The sequence below is a fragment of the Camellia sinensis genome, chromosome 13, assembly GCF_055761805.1.
Source record: "Camellia sinensis isolate YWXY chromosome 13, ASM5576180v1, whole genome shotgun sequence".
Lineage (NCBI taxonomy): Eukaryota > Viridiplantae > Streptophyta > Magnoliopsida > Ericales > Theaceae > Camellia > Camellia sinensis.
Window position 1 is genome coordinate 146995874 of NC_138973.1, and position 19447 is coordinate 147015320.

Consider the following 19447-nt stretch of genomic DNA (forward strand, 5'->3'; position numbering starts at 1 on the left):
CTCGACGATCCACACACTTTTTACAAAGGCTAGAGGATAGAGAGACACTCTTACTAGATCAAACCCTAGAGAGAAGAGAGTTTCTAGAGAGAGGAGCTCTCAAAATAGCTTTTTAGAAAGTAAGAGAGAGAGAGAGAGAGAGAGAATGTAAAAAGTGATTTTAAAATGCCCAGTTGCCAACGGATATACGACATTCCTGCTCGAGCGGAGAACACAACGCTCGAGCGTCAAGAACAAAAAACTAGGTACGCTCGAGCACACGAAGGCCCGCTCGAGCGCCAAGACACAAGAATAAAGTATATCTGCTCGAGCGCGAAAACCAGTTCGCTCGAGCGTAGATTTCTCCTTCCCAGAACTTACACCAAAAAGTACTACCCGCTCGAGCGCCAGAGTACCCGCTCGAGCGCGACTGCTCGAGTGTAAAGAAACCCGCTCGAGCGTAAAAATCACACCTGTAGAAGTTTTACAGGGACACGAAAAACTAGGAGTGTTCAATATCCGCTCGAGCGCAACAGGTCCCGCTCGAGCTGAACGACCAAAAACCTGGCAACAAGATTTTAGACCAAGGTTCAACCCACCTGTTCGAAACATGCCCAACACATCCTAAAACTCAAACAAATGGAATTAAAGGACGACAACAACATAGATACAACTACCAACTCCACGGAACCGAGTCCGGAATACAACAGAACAGTAAAGGGACAACCGGGATCGCTATAGTATAATTCCTGATTCAACTATAGACTATAGTACTACGTGTGTTTGATTTTTACAATAGTATTGTCCTAATATAGGAGTAGTTGTATGTATAGATAAAGCTAAATACATAATAATTTTTATATAGCAAATCATATATATGTAAAAAGTATTTTGGCAATTATAAATTATAATGATAAGACTTTTTAATTCTCCATAAATAATCACACCATTATGTACAAAAATTTGGGGGGTTTTTTTATTCGGGAATAACTTGTTTCTAGTTTAAATCTGGACTAGAGCATGTTATTCGGGACCACGGGCCTTGTTTGAATAATCCGAATTATTCATTTTGTTAGGTCCTTCGTGTATATTATACACACAACAAATTAGATAGATTTAATAATCATAGTCTATTTAATTTATTGCATTTACCATAAACACAATGGACGGTTTATTTTTAAAAAATCACTTACCGTCTATTTTTTTAAAGACAAATGTAATAAATTAAATAGGTTAATATTACCGAATTAACCTAATTTTTTTGTAAATGATATACACGCAAAACCCAACAAAATAAATGTAGTGATCTCGATTTTGACCCTTCTTTCATGTTTTGCCATTTTGAATGAGTAGGTTGGGGATTGAGCTGCCTGGTCAGCTCGCTGGGGTCCAGCGGGCAGCGCCCCTTGGCGGGTCTGAGGGCAGCGCCCTGGCGGGGTCGAGGGACAGCGCCCCCGAAGCAAAAATGCAAAATGCATTCGAAGTTGCTTGTCTGCTCGAGCGGAGAATGTTTGGTTCCAAAAGTTTGACTTGTCTACAAAAGTACTGGAAAGGTGTATTTGACCCTCGAGCGGGACTTTCCACGCTCGAGCGGACCATGTTATATCAGTTCGTGAATCTGATATTTCATATCACTTTTGTATCTCTCTCTCTCTATAAAAACATTTCCTCTCCCTTCTCTCTACGTTTCCCTACGCCAAATTGGATCAAAACCTTGATTTCTCACGATCCATTAGAGTTCTGCCATAGGTTCTTCATCAAAGTTGGTTAACTTCTCGAGGGCTTCGTTGTGTGCGGTGAAGATCGAGTTTCGACACCGTTGATTTTGGGGGTTTCATCTCATTTCTTCTTCAAAACTTGAGGTAAAGATTTTCTTAGAGTTATATATATATTTTTGCAAGATCTAGATAATTTCGAAATTATCCTTTGATAGCTTTGAAAATTGATTGTTAATTCAAGAAGTTGAGCCATTTTGAAAGTGTGTTTGTTTCTTGTTCTTTTAAAATGATCTCATGGGTTTTGATCTTTGTTGATTGAAGAAAAGATGATTTTGGAATGTTTTCTTTCAAAAGATTTGAGTTGTATAGTTTTGGTGAGAAAACCTACAATTTGGAAAAAAATTTTAAGAGACTAAAAATCCATGAATGATATTGTTATATTTATTTTGTGTGTCAAAATAAATGGATGTTTGGAAATTTTCTTATTTATATTTATATACATGATGAATTTCAGAGAATATGAGAATTGTTGTTCATTTTGAAAATTATTGTTCAAAATGTTGAAATAGTCTTGAAATGACTAATTGTTGAGGATACTTGAGAAGAGAGAATTGTGTTATTCCTTGGATGATGAATTGGAATAAATGTATTTATATTCATCTTGTGTTATTGGCATATCAATGCATTTGATTACATTAAACTTTGAAAGTTGATTTGAAAACTTGCATTGAGAAAAGAATGTTGAGAAACAAGTTTCCATGAATTGGTTTTAGGATAAATACGGTGGTAAGTCTTGACAGGTGGTGTAGATGAAATTGAATAGGTGTCGAGCCTTCCAGTTAATACTGGTAAAAAATGACAGATTATAGGTGTCGAGCTTTCCAGTCAATGCTAGTAAAAATGACAAATTGGTAGTACTTATATAGTCTACTTGCAGACACCAACATAGGGATTACCAGAGTCGTATTTACCGCTCTTGAAATGAATTGTTAAGTTTTGAAGAATTGAAATTGCATGACATCATTTAGCATGATGGTTTTCAAAGTTGAAGATGTGATTTTCTTTCAAAAGGGCATAGCATGGCATGTGCATTTCATCTCTTTAGACTTGTATAAAATGTATATACTTTGTTAAGGATTTCCTACTGGGTTTTATGCTCACCCTACGGGATTTTTGTGCAGGAAAAGATGTGGTGATGCTGCCTAACTAGAGGCGAGGAAATGTGTGTTAAGTGTAGTGATCCCGATTTCGATCCTTCTTTCATGTTTTGCCACTTCGACTGGGCCGGTCAGCGGTCGAGCTGCTCGGTCAGCTTGTGGGGATACAGGGGGTAGCGCCTTGGCGGGGGTCGAGCTGCCCGGTCAGCTCGCGGGGGTCCAGAGGTGTAACGCCCTAAAAAAAAAACATAAAACCCATCATTCTTGACATGCAATGATATAAGAGAAATAAACACTTTTCATATTTATCAGAGTAATTCTTACAAAAGTATTACATGTTGACAACAAAAGTAAACGCCCTATGGGCTTACAACTTTCCAAGCCAACACTTGGTTACAAGAAATGAGTACTAACCCATATACATATTAAGCCCTTGGCTTAAATTTACATGTAATATATCAAAAGAAAGCAAAACAACAAAAAAGTCTGTCTGCCTCTAGCCTCCCAAGCTATGTCCTTGGAGGTGGCATGCTACCTGTACCTGAAAATGATGTCTCATATAGGGTGAGCCAACGCCCAGTAGAGATATGCTAAGCACAATATGAATAGTAACTAAGACATTAGCAATTGAAAAATGTTTGTCTCACATAAATCAATTCATAGACCATTTCAAATACATGACCGATGGGTCCATGTTTTATTCTTTTCTTATCCAATTTCTCAATTCACAACCCTGACTTAGCACCTGGCCATACACTTAAAATGAGATTACATCTCATATCAATAACATTTCTATTTCAATTGAGATGACAACTCAAATAAACCATTCATTCCTTCATAAAAGATACACATTTTAGTGTTATATCAATCTCAGACAAAACACTTCCATACTTCCAAATGATACACATTTTAGGGCTGTATCAATCTCAAACAAACACTTCCATATTCCACAAATGATACACATTTTAGTGCTGTATCAATGTCAACAACGTCCGGTTTAGGAGTCCATCCCCTATCTTCCCCTAAACCGTGGAGTACATCCCATATCTCCTCCCACACAACACAATGTATATAAACATAGGTCATATACATAATCAATTAATACATAAGGTTAATGTATTATTCCAACCGTCATATTCGATGACACGTTTAATTGATTAGTTTTAGTTTGCCTAATCATCATGCAATGTCTACAATAATCAAAGCTACCCTCCACCTGTAGCCCAAAGAAAATATTTCTAAACAGACAATAAATGCCTTAACAAATAAATTATCAACATTTCCAAAAGTGGGTGATTAACAAATCCAACTCCACCATTTTATAATATAATGAGCCAATATCATTATTTCCAACTCAATTCCATATAACCACAATTTTCTCAAATTGATTATACTAATTAATTTATACAACAAGTTGGGGTTTTCTACCCCTTTTCTCAATATTAATCCAAAGGTTCATATATCAACAACCAACAACAAAATCATCATTTTGAAACCCAAAATACATATTTAAGAATCAAAATAGCAAACCCCCCTTTTATACATTTTGAAACCCTAGGTCCCAAAATCAAACCATTTAAACAATATGCTCAAAATCTAGGTCAAAGCCCATAAGAGTGAGTAGGAATCCCTACCTCAAATTCGGAGCCCAAATGGAGAAGATGAAGAAATCGAAAATGCTCCAAATCCCAAGATTCTTGGATCAAAATGTAGCCCCCAACAATCCCCACAACTTTTACAAAGGCCAAAGGTGAGGAAACCACTCCTACTAGATCAATCCCTAGAGAGAAGGTAAGGTTTTAGAGAGAGGAGCTCTCAAATCTGTGTTTGGGAAAGTAAGAGAGAGAAAGAGTGTTGAAAAAGTGATCCAAAAAGTGAACTCTCGGAGTGATATAATCGACTCCTCGCTTGAGCGTGGAAACCCCCACTTGAGCGTCAGACACAGACTCACGCTCGAGCATGGAAAGCGCTGCTCGAGCATAGATTGCACACTTCCAGAAGTTTTGCAGATAGGGACCCCACTCGAGCGTCAAATTCCTCGCTCGAGCAGACGAATGAAAACAAAGGTTCACGCTCGAGCGTCAAAACTCCCGCTCGAGCGCACGAAGACCTGCAGAAGAAATACTGGGAGATGGGAATTCACGCTCGAGCGTCAAAACGCCCGCTCGAGCGGAGAAGCAACAACGAAGGGCCCGCTCGAGCGTGAAGGCCAAATTTTGGGCATCAACTTTTGGTTTCTAAACCCAACCAACCTGTTTCAAACCTGCCTAATACAACCCAAGACTCAAATACAAAGAGTAAAGGATGTAAACGAGAATGAGACAACAACACATCCACAGAACCGAGTCCGGACTACAATAAATAAGAAAAAGGGGAACCAGGATCGCTATAAGAGGGCAGCGCCCTAGCAGGGTTGAGGGGCAACACCCCCAAAACAAAAATGCAAAATGCATTCGAAGTTGCTTGTCTGCTCGAGCGGCCGTTTTTGCGCTTGAGCAGAGAATGTTTGGTTTCAGACGTTTGACTTGTCTGCAAAAGTACTAGGTTAGTGTATTTGACTCTCGAGCGAGGCATTTCACGCTCAAGCGGACCATGTTATATCAGTTCGTGAATCTGATATGAAATATCACTTTTTTTGTCCTCTCACTCTCTAAAACTCTCCAGAATTCCAGATCGGGAGCTTCTCTCTCTAGAAGTCATCTTTTCTCTTTGATTTCTCCAAATCCATTGGGATTTAGACCTAAGTTCTTCACCAAAGTTGGTTATCATCTCGAGGGTTTCGTTGTGTGCGGTGAAGATTGAGTTTCGACACCGTTGATTTTGGGGGTTTCATCTCATTTCTTCTTCAAAACTTGAGGTAGGGATTTTCTTAGAATTATATATATGTTTTTGCAAGATCTAGATGATTTTCGAAATCATCCTTTGATTAGCTTTGAGAAATTGATTGTTGATTTCAAAAAGATGAGTGATTTTGAAAGAGGGTTTACTTTCTTTTCCTTTTAAAATAGAAATTAAAGGTTTTGAACCATATTGATTGAAAAAAGATGATTTTGGGGAGATTCTTCTAAATATTTTGGAGATGAGTGGTTTTGGTGAGAAAACCTAGAAATTGGATCTTTTCTTTGAAAGATGTTGAAAATCCTTGGAAGATGTTGTCATATTTATTTTGTGTACCAAAATAAATGGATGTTTTGAAAATTGTTTATTTATATATAAATGATGAATTTTGTGAAAAAAAAATGAGAAATGCCTTGTTTGGTTTGTGTTTCTCAAAAAAATTTGGGAAAAATTCTTTACAAATAAGTTTTCAAAAGTAATCAAACCAAACAAATTTTTCCAAATTTTTTTTCCAAAACTTGTTTGGTTTACAAATTTTCCAAACAAATCTATCTCTCATACACATCAAATCAATCACTTTTTCCAAAACTCTCTCTCAAAATAATTTTTCAAAACATCTTTTGAAAAAAAACCAAACCAAACAAATTTTCGTACTTTTTATCTTAAAACATGTTTCTCAAATACAAACCAAACAGGGCCGTTGTTTATTTTGGAAATTGTTGTCAAAATGTTGATTTAGTCTTGAATTGACTAAATTGTTGAGATTGCTCAAAATGTAGGAATTACGTTTTTCTCTTGAATGAATTGGATATAAAAATATATATATATATATATATATATTCATCTTGTGGAATTGTGTTGAAAAGAGGATTGAGAATTTTGATCACAATGGTATATTGTGTGGAACAATTGAATATGGAAGTAATGTTGCATTGCATTATTAAGCATACATTGACATTTCAATTCATTGGACTATGTTAAGCTTTGGAAATTTGCATTGAGAAAAGAATATTGGGAAATGGGTTTTCATGAAATGGTTTTGGGGTAAATACGGTGGTAAGTCTTGATAGGTGGTGTAGATGAAAGACCAGAAAGTCGCACGGATAGATGTCGAGCCTTCCGGTTAATACCAGTAAAAATGACAATTAGTAGTACTCGTATAATCTACTTGCAGACACCGACCTAGGGATTACCAGAGTTGTATTTGCCGGCCCCTTTAATTAAATTGATAAATTTTGAACAGTTGAAGTTGCATAACATCATTGAGCATGATGGTTTTCAAAAGATGAAGATGTGTTTTATTTTCAAAAAGGCATGGGTATGGCATGTGCATTCATCTCTTGAGACTTGTATAAAATGTATATACTTTGTTAAGGATTTTCTACTGGGCTTTATGCTCACCCTACCGGATTTTTGTACAGGAAAAGACGTGGTGAATCCGCCTAATTGAGGGCTTGGAAATGTGTGTGTTGAGAGCACTAAAGTTCTCATTTACTGTGATCCTATTTGTAAGCCAAGGGCTATGTATGTGTGGGTTTGAATAACTATTTTGTGTATCGGGCTTAGGTCTTGGAAAATTGTAAACCGTTGAGGGTGCTTATTTGGTTATTTACTTGTTGTTGAATCAATGTAATATCGCATGAGAAACTATTATTATTATTAATGTAAGTATGAGAATTTATATTTGGTTTTCCTTTAAAAGAGCTATGATTGTTGCATTATCATTTGGGTTAGAAATTTGGGGCGTTACATTGAGAGTACGAGACTCTTATTTTACTGTGACTCTATGTGTAAGCCAAAGGCTGTATGTGTGTGGGTTTGAATAACCGTTTTGTGTAACCAGACTCAAGTCTTGGAAACTTGTAAACCCCTTGGGGGTATTTATTTGTTTATTTACTTGTTGTTGGATTAATGTATTATTGCATGAAGAACTATTGTACCATGTAATGTAAGTTTGGAGATTTATATTCGATATTCCTTGAAAGAGCCATGATTGTTGTATTATCATTTGGGCTAAAAATTTGGGACGTTACAATAAACAGTTTGAATCATTTAAACAAAACTTGTGATGGACCCCACAGGCTCAGACAATACACTCCAATCCAAATTCTGGATTGGAGACAAGCTATGCTTTTTTTATTCAACTCTCTTATGTATAAATGTTAATTACATAATAATTTTTATATATCCAATTATATAAAATCACAAGGAAAAAGTATTTTTACTGTTATAAATCATAGGATAGATTTTTAATTTTTTTTTTTATAAATAGATCACATCATTATGTATAAAATTTTTAGGATTTTTTATTCAATTCTCTAAAAAATATTTTCTATTAGTTCAAGAACAATCAAAATATATTAGATTTTTGCTTTCAGGTCCCTAGCAGTGACACGAGAGATAGAGATTAGTATAAAAATATTTTTGTTTAAAAAACATTATACGACAAATATAATTTTGAAAATGTATTTTTAATTTTTTTAAATAAATATAATTCAATAATTATTGAAATTCAATTAATTTAATTTATATATATACTTGTGTATGCCCATGTCTAAAAGCACGGTATAAATAATGTTGGTATTATATACTTTACAAAAATCAATTAAAATAAATCAATTCAAAATGATAACAATTTCATTGTTACAGAAATCAATTTAAATCAATTCAAAATGACAACAATTTAATTGCAATATAAAACTTAACACATAAGTCGAAATGTCAAATTACAATTTAGCAAACTTCACACATAAAATATCTTTTAGCAAACTTCATAATTAAAGTTTAAATAGCAAATTTAGAATATAAAAAGGTTGTGCACAACATAAGCAAAGATATTCACACCAAAATGACAACCTTCAATGAAAGAATGTTTCTAAATTAGAATTATATTTGAGTAACCTTTTCACTTTATCAAATTTCAAAACTTCAAGAAATGGTGAATGAACATTTTGGTACAAAAGAGTAATCATCCTAGCTTTATTAAAAAAAAAATATATATATATATATATATATATTAATCATTCAGTTTAGAATGAAAGAGCCAACCATCAATACACATAGAAAAACAACACAATCCCAACATTTCTAGTGTGAATTAACACCTGCAACAAAATCACTCAAACGCTTGAATTCACTTTAAAAAATCAATTAGAAGAAATCATAATAGGAAAAATCACATCAAAATACTTTTGAGAAACAGAGAAACCAATAACTATGAATTAACAAAAATTGAACATAAAAAAAAAAATTTCAATATAACCCTTCTTGAAACATATGATCAAGCACCTTCCAATTTAGTTCTCAAGTCTCTTGATTTGTGTATATCATGACTTATGAGTTCACATGTTGTTGCTTAATGAATATGAATATGAATATGAATATAAATTGTGTCCAAAAAAAAAATATGAATATGAATTGTTAAGTATAAGAATTCACAGGTTAGCAATTGGTAAAGTATAACTCTTCTTTCTTTCTTTTTTTCAATTCAGCAAGAAGAATTTAACAATTAAGATAATACACGAAAATAAATGAAAATAAATAATTACATCTAATTTGGAATCCCATTACAGGTAGGCTCATGACAAAAAGGTTTGCCCAATTAATCATTATACAACAATTTACTAAAATTGAGGTTTCGCTTTAGTATTTTAGATGTTAAAACAACATAGGACATATACTCGAAGTTCTCACAATCATTATTTTTCTTCAATATACTCATCACAGCAAAAGAATGCATAATGAGAAACCCAATAAAAAAAATCTAAATACAAAGACGTTACCTTTTGCAATATCATGGACAATTGCCACTTTCATACACCTAAAATTTGAAGGAAAAAACAAAAATAAAAGTCAAAGTCAAAATATATCACTCTAATCGAGTGGCAAGGATTCACAAAAAATAAAACAATTACATGAAATCGAACAATTTATGTTGGTGACGAGAAGAGATCGAACAATTTTTGTATAATAAATTTTTATGTTACAATTTATTAGGTAGTGCCTAATGAAACTGATTAGAAGGCTTTTTTAAATCCAACAATTAAAAGGCTTAACCATAAAATGAAAATTACCGCCACCTCAATAAGATAAAAAGGCTTTTTTAAATCCAACAATTAAAAGGCTTAACCATAAAATGAAAATTACCACCACCTCAATAAGATAAAAAAAACTGGAATGATTGAAGAGATCGTACTTGAGTGCTCAAAGTTGTGATGTAAAAAAAACTTTAACTTAAAGTAAATAAAAAATTGAAAAATAAAAATCAAACAAACATTAAACAATCAAGGGTTAGTTGAGTCAATTTTTCCAAATGAAAACAACTCTTTCATTATCATATTAACAATTAACGAAAGGATCAAGAGAAACATAAACACACCAGTCCATTAATTGATTGAATACATAAATTGAAAACCATTACCTAATCACAAACATAAACATTAACAGAGACATTATAGTTTGTGCGAGAATGAGTATGAATTGTATTTGGTAAGCAGACATTATATCCAAATCATCACCCACCCTCATTCAATCAAACCACCAATCAGATGGTTGTAGTTGAGAATCAAATAGAAAACATCCAAGAAAGACAAGGAAAGAAGCAAATTGATACGTACACAGTTCCCCTAATATATTCTCTGCCATTGGAAATCCTTAAACCAATTAATTAATCAAATGTAAAATTAACCATATGGATAGATATATGATTTTTTTAAATTATAGTCCATAACTACACAATTGAGTGAGGAATAAGTTTGTGAAACAGGAAAACTTTGTCAAGCCAAAATATTGGTTCTACCACTATACCCATTGGCAATATAAACTTGGGTTTCTACCACTATACCCATCGTTCTAATGCAATGTCTTGCGAAGACTAATATATTGAAACCATAATAGAAATATAAAATTAGAATAAACAATACCAATATAGCGATCTCGGGTTTACCCTTGTTGTATAGTGATCCAGACTTGTGTCTGTAGATGTTGGTAGTTGACTATTATCTTGTTTGCATCCTCTTTACTTCATATTTGAGTTATGGGATGTGTTGGGTGGGTTTGTTTCAGGTTGGTTGAGTTTAGAAACCAAAACTAGTTGCCCAGATTTTTGGCCTGTCCGCTCGAGCGTAGATGTTGGCGCTCGAGCGTGGAATACACCCATCCAGTATTTGTTGTGCAGTGTTGTACGCTCGAGCGTAGGGTTGGGAGCTCGAGCGGAGGTCTGGTTCTGCAAAAGTGCTGAGCGAGTGCATTCTGCGCTCGAGCGGGAGGTTGGCCGCTCGAGCGTAAGTCTGTGAGTGGCCGCTCGAGCGGGGTGTTTTACGCTCGAGCGGGAGACTGGGTTAAAGTCCCGAAATTGTGACTTTTCAAATCACTTTTTGCTTTCTCTTCTCTCTCTTACTTTTCTAAAAATCACCATTGTTGAGCCTCTCACTCTAGACTCTACCTTCTCTCTAGGTTTTGATCTAGTAGGAGTGATTTGCTCATCTTTGGCCTTTACAAAAAAGTTGTTGATCGTCGAGGGCTTCCTTTTGATCAGAAAATTTCGAGGTTTGGAGCATTTTGGTTTTGATCTTCATCTCCTTTGAGGCTCCGGGTTTGAGGTAGGGATAACCTACTCCTCTCTATGGGTTTTGTCTTTAAATTTTGGTATTTTGAGATGTTGGGCTTGGTTTGGTGATTTTGTGAAAGTTTGGGGCTTTTGTGTAATTTTACAAAAGTTGGGGTTTTATTCATAATAAACCTAGATGCATGTTTGGCATGGAAAATGGAATTAATGTTGAATCATTGATGAAAATGGGACCTAAGGGTTGAAATGTTAATTATGGGAATTGACCTAATTACATTGTTTAATTAATTGGGATAATTAATTGAGAGGAATGAAGGAATGAAATGTTGATTGAATATCCATTGTGCATTTATTTTCTATTTAGAAATAACTGCTTTGGGCTATCGGTGGAGGATAGTCGTGATTGTTGTAGACAATGCTTGATGATTAAGTAAACTGAAACTAATCAATGAAATGTGTCATGGAACTTGACGGTTGATAGAATACATTAATTATATGTATTATGTGATTGTATATAGAACCTTTGTGTTTGTATACGTTATGTGTAGAGGAGGAGATAGGGGATGTACTCCGCGGTTTAGGGGAAGATAGGGGATGTACCTCTAAACCGGATAGGTATTGGGAGGAGATAGGGGATGAACTCCGTAGACAGAGCTCATATGCTTGTCTAGAGAAGTGAAGATAGAGCTCATATGCTTATCTTTGTGAAGTGTGGATACAGCTTGTATGCTTATCTGTGGATATTGTTGATATACATATCTGTTGTAGAATGTGGATACAGCTTGTATGCTTATCTGTGGGTATTGTTGATATACATATCTGTTGAGAATGTGGATATAGCTTTTATGCTTATCTGAATGTGAGATATAGTTTTTATACATATCTGTTGAAATGATGATAGAGCTGACATGCTTATCTGTTGAAAAAGGAAAAATGAAAGGTAACTTAGACTCATAAGTTGTAAGACATAAATATGAAATTTATGTGATTGTATCAGTGTTGGCCATCTATCAATTGCTAATGTTTTAGTCATTGTTCATGGTTGGTTTAGTGTATTTCTACTGGGCTGTGGCTCACCCTATATGGGAACATCATTTTCAGGTACAGGAAGCATGCCACCTCCAAGGACATAGCTGGGAGGCTAGAGGCGGACATGTTTTGTTGTTTTACTTTTGATGTATTACATGTAACTTCAAGCCAAGGGCTTAATGTGTATCGAGTTAGTACTCTTTGTTGTAACCAAGTATTAACTTGGAAAGCTGTAAGCCTTAACATGTAATACTTATGTAATGAGACGCTAATGAATAATAGAAGGTGGTTTGTTTATACGTCAACGCATGTCTTGTTTGATGGGTTTAATGTTATTATTTTGAGGGCGTTACAACCAAGAACAAAGAGACTAATATTATGTTTAGGGAACAAGTTTTAAACATTAATTAGCTTTTAGGAAGAGTTGTCTCAGTTTACGGGTGATGCTACATTTCCTCCAAGCAAAGGAACAATAAGGAGGATGTGCTCCTAGTAGTACTTGATCTACCCACTTGGAATTTATTGGGTTACTAAGTGGAGTAAATGATCTTTGACAAAATCATAGAATTCCAAAATCAACTCAACAAAAGAAACTAACTTCAAGCAAGTGACTCCACGTAAATATTATATTTAGTACAACTCTCTATATGAGAACCCCAAAATCATAAAGAAATAATAGATATTACATGAAATAGAATGAACAAATTAGAGATTAAAATTCCTCAATTCATGTATGTAATGACTAATTAGATCGAAATTACCACAGAACTTATCCTAGCTTAGTGTGCGTATGGTTGGGAAAAAAAAGTAAAAGTAGAAATTACCATAGAACTTATCCTAGCTTAGTGTCGTCGGATGATCTCACTTCAGTTGTCTACAAAATTGAACCGTTGTAATGGTGTATTAGTAGTGGACAACACACACTATCACACAATGGTTTCTCTTTTTAATATACAATGACATTGTCAAATGAGAAAAAAATAACAACGAAAATGAGTAAGCTTAACAATGTATTAATCGGAGAGCCGATCACCATGGGTCCATTACCACCATGGGTTTTCTCAATTATAGCAACTAATGCTTCCCTTCAGCAAAACCAACTAAAATCTGAGTGTGAGAGTGCAATCTAACAAACAATCAAAGTAAAATACCTTTTTGGAGTCTAGTTGAAGATTGAAGATGGTTGAGTACCGAGTAGCCATCACTCTAAGATAGAGTTTAATAAACAAAAACCACTTAATCTAGCAATTGCTAAGTATAAGAATTCACAATTTAGCAATTGCTAAGAGTCAAGAATAATTTAATATACGTTTACCTTTTTCCCCCAAATAGTGATTGAATCTATCATAATTTAATATCTTATTTGATTCTATCACAACATTGACAAGACCAACACTAAGAGCATTCAAGCACTATCAATCAAACTCTATAGGAAAGGTTGTTTAGTCATTTACTTGGCCCGTTATGATAGATTCACTCATTATTTGACCAACAAAAAAGTTGAATTATATAAGTAGCTGGTTTAACCAAAAGAAAATAAACTATTTTAATTGAGGCATTTTACAGAACATGGTGTATGCACAAAGATACAAATATAAGAGCTTGACTGTACCAAAATAGGCAAAATACCCAAAATGAAATTCTCAAGTTTAGAGAGAAATAAGGAGGTGGAAGAGGAGCCAAACTAATTTGTAGAAAAAGTCCTCAAGAAGAATTCAACAAAACTTCAAGTGGTATTTTGAACACAACAATGTGAGATTTTATTGGCAACAATGCACATTAAAAAAAAATTAAAAAAAAACACAAAAAAAAAAATTATGCAAATAGTCCCTATATTTTACGCGATGTAACGCCCTCAAAATAATAACATTAAACCCATCAATATAGACAAGCATTGATATATAAAGTTCCACATTCTTCTATTCATCAGAGTTCCATTACAAAAGTATTACATGTTAACAATAAAAGCAAAGTGCCCTACGGGCTTACAGCTTTCCAAGTTAACACCTGGTTACATCAAAAGAGTGCTAACTCAACTACACATTAAGCCCTTGGTTTGAATATACATGTAATACATCAAAAGAAACTAAACAGCAAAAATCTGCTCGCATCTAGCCTCCCAAGCTATGTCCTTGGAGGTGGCATGCTACCTGTACCTGAAAATGATATTCCCATATAGGGTGAGCCACAGCCCAGTAGAAATACACTAAACCAACCATGAACAATGACTAAAAGATTAGCAATTGATAGATGGCCAACACTGATACATCCACATAAATCACTTATTTATGTCATACGACTTATGAGTCCAAGTTACTTTTCATTTTTCCTTTTTCAACAGATAAGCATATTAGCTCTATCTCCATCACAACAGATATGTATAAGAACTATATCCCACTTTCACAGATAAGCATATAAGCTACATCCACATTCTTAACAGATATGTATAACAACTATATCCCACATTCAGATAAGCATATAAGCTGTATCTACACTTCACAAAGATAAGCATATGAGCTCTATCTTCACTTCTCTAGACAAGCATATGAGCTGTATCTACGGAGTACATCCCCTATCTTCTCCCAACACTATTCGGTTTAGAGGTACATCCCCCATCTTCCCCTAAACCGCGGAGTACATCCCCCATCTCCTCCTCTACACATAACGTATACAAACACATTGGTTCTATATATAATCACTCAATACATACAGTTAATGTATTCTATCAACCGTCAAATTCCATGACACATTCCATTGATTTGTTTTCGTTTGCCTAATCATCATGCGTTGTCTACAACAATCATGACTATCCTCCACCGATAGCCCAAAGCAGTTATTTCTAAACAGAAAATAAGTGCACAAATGGATATTCAATCAACATTTCAACTCGGTGAGTGATAAATAACTCAACTACACCCTTTTTCCCCATACATTCCCAATCTCAACATTTCTATTTCATAACCTCATTTCTCACGATTAATTAACCCAATTAATCAAACAATGTAATTAGGGCATTTTCCATAATTAACATTACAACCCTTAAGGTCCCATTTTCATCAATGATTCAACATTTATTCCATTTCTCTATGCCAAACATGCATCTAGGTTCATTATAAATAAAACCCCAACTTTTGTAAAATTACACAAAAGCCCCCAAACTTTCACAAAATTACTAAACCAACCCCAACATCTCAAAATACTAAAATTTAAAGACAAAATCCATAGAGAGGAGTAGGATATCCCTACCTCAAATTCGGAGCTCAAGGGGTGAAGATGAAGAAACTCAACGTGCTCCAAAACTCGAAATTTTCAGATTAAAATGTAGCCCTCGACGATCAACAACTTTTTTGTAAAGGCCAAAGATGAGAAAATCACTCCTACTAGATCAAAACCTAGAGAGAATGTAGAGTTCTAGAGTAAGAGGCTCAACAATGGTGTTTTTTGGAAAAGTAGGAGAGAGAAGAGAAAGTGAAAAGTGATTTGAAAAGTCAAAACTCAGAACTTAAACCCAGTCGCCCCGCTCGAGCGTCCAAACCTCCGCTCGAGCGGCACTCACAGACTCCCGCTCGAGCGGCCAAACTCCCGCTCGAGCGCCGGATGCACTCTCCTAGCATCTCAACACAACAGGCCCTCGCTCGAGCGCTCGAAGCCCCCGCTCGAGCGTCACTCACAACCTCCCGCTCGAGCGTCCAATTACCCGCTCGAGCGGCCAACACTGCACAGGAAATACTGGATGGGTGTATTCCCCGCTCGAGCGCCAAAACCCCCGCTCGAGCGGACAGGCCAAAAACTGGGCAACTAGTTTTGGTTTCTAAACTCAACCAACCTGTAACAAACCTGCCCAACACATCCTATAACTCAAATACAAAGTAAGAAAGGATGTAAACAAGATAATAATCAACCACTAACATCCACAGACACATGTCCGGATCACTGTACAACAAGGATAAAACCCGGGATCGCTATAACCTCCCCCCCTTAAAGAATTTCATCCCCGAAATTAAGCACAAGTTTTCAAAAACAGGTTTTTCCTCCATTTTTTTTACAATGTTACACTTTAACATTCAAAAACTCGACCCATTACCGGTCATCCCATCTCTTATCAAGAGGCATTTCACAATATGTAAACAACATATGTACTTTCAACATGCATCAATATTACGCATTTCCTTTCCAATTTCAACAATATATTCAACATTATAATGTTACTTTCAACTTCCATATGAGGCAAGTCACAAAACATACTTTCAACGAGTCAAAACATTCTCAATGTTTCACAACTCAAGACATATACAAAAGCTCTTAAGTTCAACAATAATCCAAAATGTAAATACAAGATTATACAACAACAAACAAGTCCGGATACTTTTCACGGACCTCCAACTCACGTTCCCAAGTGGCTTCCTCCACTCCGTGATGTTTCCACAAGACTTTCACCAAAGGAATGGTCTTGCCACGCAGGACCTGATCCCGCCTATCCAAGGCCCGAACCGGTCTCTCCTCATACGAGACATCCTCATCTACCTCTAAATCGGTCCAATCCAATACATGTGATGGATCTGGCTCATACTTCCGAAGCATACTCACATGAAACACGTCATGAACTCCGGACAACTGCGGCGGTAAAGCTAACCGATAAGCAACCTCGCCAATCCTCTCAAGGATCTCAAAAGGACCAATAAACCGAGGGGATAACTTCCCACTCTTCCCAAATCTCATCAAACCTCGCCTAGGTGATATCTTCAGAAAGACATGATCACCTACCTCAAACGCCAAAGGTCTCCTCCTACGGTCGGCATAACTCTTTTGGCGACTCTGGGCTGTAACAAGCCTCCTACGGATAAGCTCAACCTTCTCCGTCGTCTCCCTAACCAACTCCGGACCCAACAAAGGTGCATCACCCACCTCGGTCCAACAAACTGGAGACCTACACGGTCGGCCATACAAGGCCTCAAACGGTGCCATACCGATGCTAGATTGAAAACTGTTGTTGTAGGCAAACTCTACCAAGGGTAAGTGCTTCTCCCACGTCCCACTGAAGTCCAGGACACAACCCCGAAGCATATCCTCGAGGATCTGAATAGTACGCTCGGACTGCCCATCAGTCTGAGGATGATAAGCCGTACTAAAGGTCAACTTAGTACCCAAGGCACTCTGCAAACTCTGCCACAGCCTGGCAGTAAAACGAGGGTCTCTATCTAAGACGATCGTCACTGGGACCCCGTGCAACCTCACTATGTCCCGAATATACAAGTCGGCAAGATGATCTACCGAATCTCTCACGCGCATAGGAATAAAGTACGCCGACTTAGTCAACCGGTCTACAACCATCCAAATAGCATCACTACCCCGCTGAGTCCTCGGAAGACCTACAACGAAGTCCATAGAAAAAATAATTCATTACATGAAATAGCAAGTTATGAAAAAGTACTAATTTTGCAATCTTAATGATACGTCAAAGTTTCCATAAATTCAGGACTTTTTGCAATCCTCAAACCAGTGCTCACTTCCCATCCCATCATTTACCTTAGTGTTAAATGATTTTTGTAATGAGAGGAGAAGAAGTGGAAAAACGGAAGAATAAGAGGTATGCTCGTCCCTAAAGGCATGATGTAAATAATATTGAGATCAAAATGTAGTTGGATACAAATGTAATTTATCAAAAAACATACCAAAAACTTAGACACTGAGAAATAACCCCCCCTAGGCATAGGTATATCTATTGTTTTTAAAATACTTCCAACAATTTTCTTGGTATCACACACTCCACAGAACTCAATTAAAAATAACAACCCCTAGGCACGGATATATATATATATATATATATTTGTTGTTTAATAAAAAATATTCGGTTTTTATTATTCATTCGTTACCAAATAATACCAATCAAAGCTATTGTACATATATCAATACTTTACAATAATAATAATAATACAAAAATAAAAAAATAAAATAAAAAAATTACCAAACACCAAAAAATGAAGCACACCGGTCAGCGCTCTGCAATCCTTAAAAATAGAATTCAAAATTAAATACAATCTCAAAAAAGAAAAAGAAAAATTAAAGTGAAACCTTATAGAAGAAGAGATTCGAGACTTTCCAAACTTAAATATGAGACTGAAATTGTCTTAAACAACTATCACTTGGAGAAAATAGAAATTTTATTAGAAGGAACTTACAGAGGGGAAAAGAAGTGTGTTTAAAAAATATAAATAAAAAAAGACCACCTACTTTAATGTGTGGTACACCATTGATGTGTCGCATAGAACTAATGTAAGAAAGTGTGATAATGATATGAACAGTTCTAACTGATTGTAAGCGATGGACATTTTCAGAAATTGTATTTTTTTTTTTATTATACAGAAGTGAATGTCTCTATTTAATCAGATAGACCCAAAATAGCAATGGAATAAAAATTGCCTCAATATCTTACCATATTGTGACCAGATGTACTGGAAGAATTTTCTGCTTCATATGGTTCAATGTTTAGTTTCAGATTAGACCACAACAAAGTTCCAAGATCAAAAACCTGTAAAAAAAAGAAAAAAAAATGACAAATTTTATCCTAAGAGGTTTTATGTATCATCAAATCAAATATTCAAACAAAATCCTGACTTCCAGGATACAAAATTTTCATAATGGTGCAACCCTCCTAAGGCACATGAAATAAACAAAATGGGTTGAAGTAGATTCTTTAGGGTAGTTAACAGTCAATGGCTAAGAACTTTAAATGTCCGAGAATATCAATTTAAATTTAGATAGGGATTTGAAAAGGAAAAAGAAAAGATGTGGGAAATATAAAGTTATTATGATTCAAACACAACCTTACATACCTAAGCATAATTATTTTTGTTGATGGAATGGTACCAATACATGTTTTTATAGAGGGGCCAATTTGAGAGAGAATAGACAAATGCATGCCCTTTACAAATATCAATTAGTAACCAAACAAATGTGACATTTCAATCCACAAACGTAAGTGCCAAAAAGCATGAAAAATCATTTCTATGAACATATGAAGAAACAAACCAAGCTGAAAGTAGTAAATAGCAATTAAGAACAATCATTGTTTCAACCTTCCATACTTCCATACTGAGTGACAATTTTTGAACATGAAAGATCCATTCATAGAAAAAGACTTATCTCATCTCAAAGCAGAA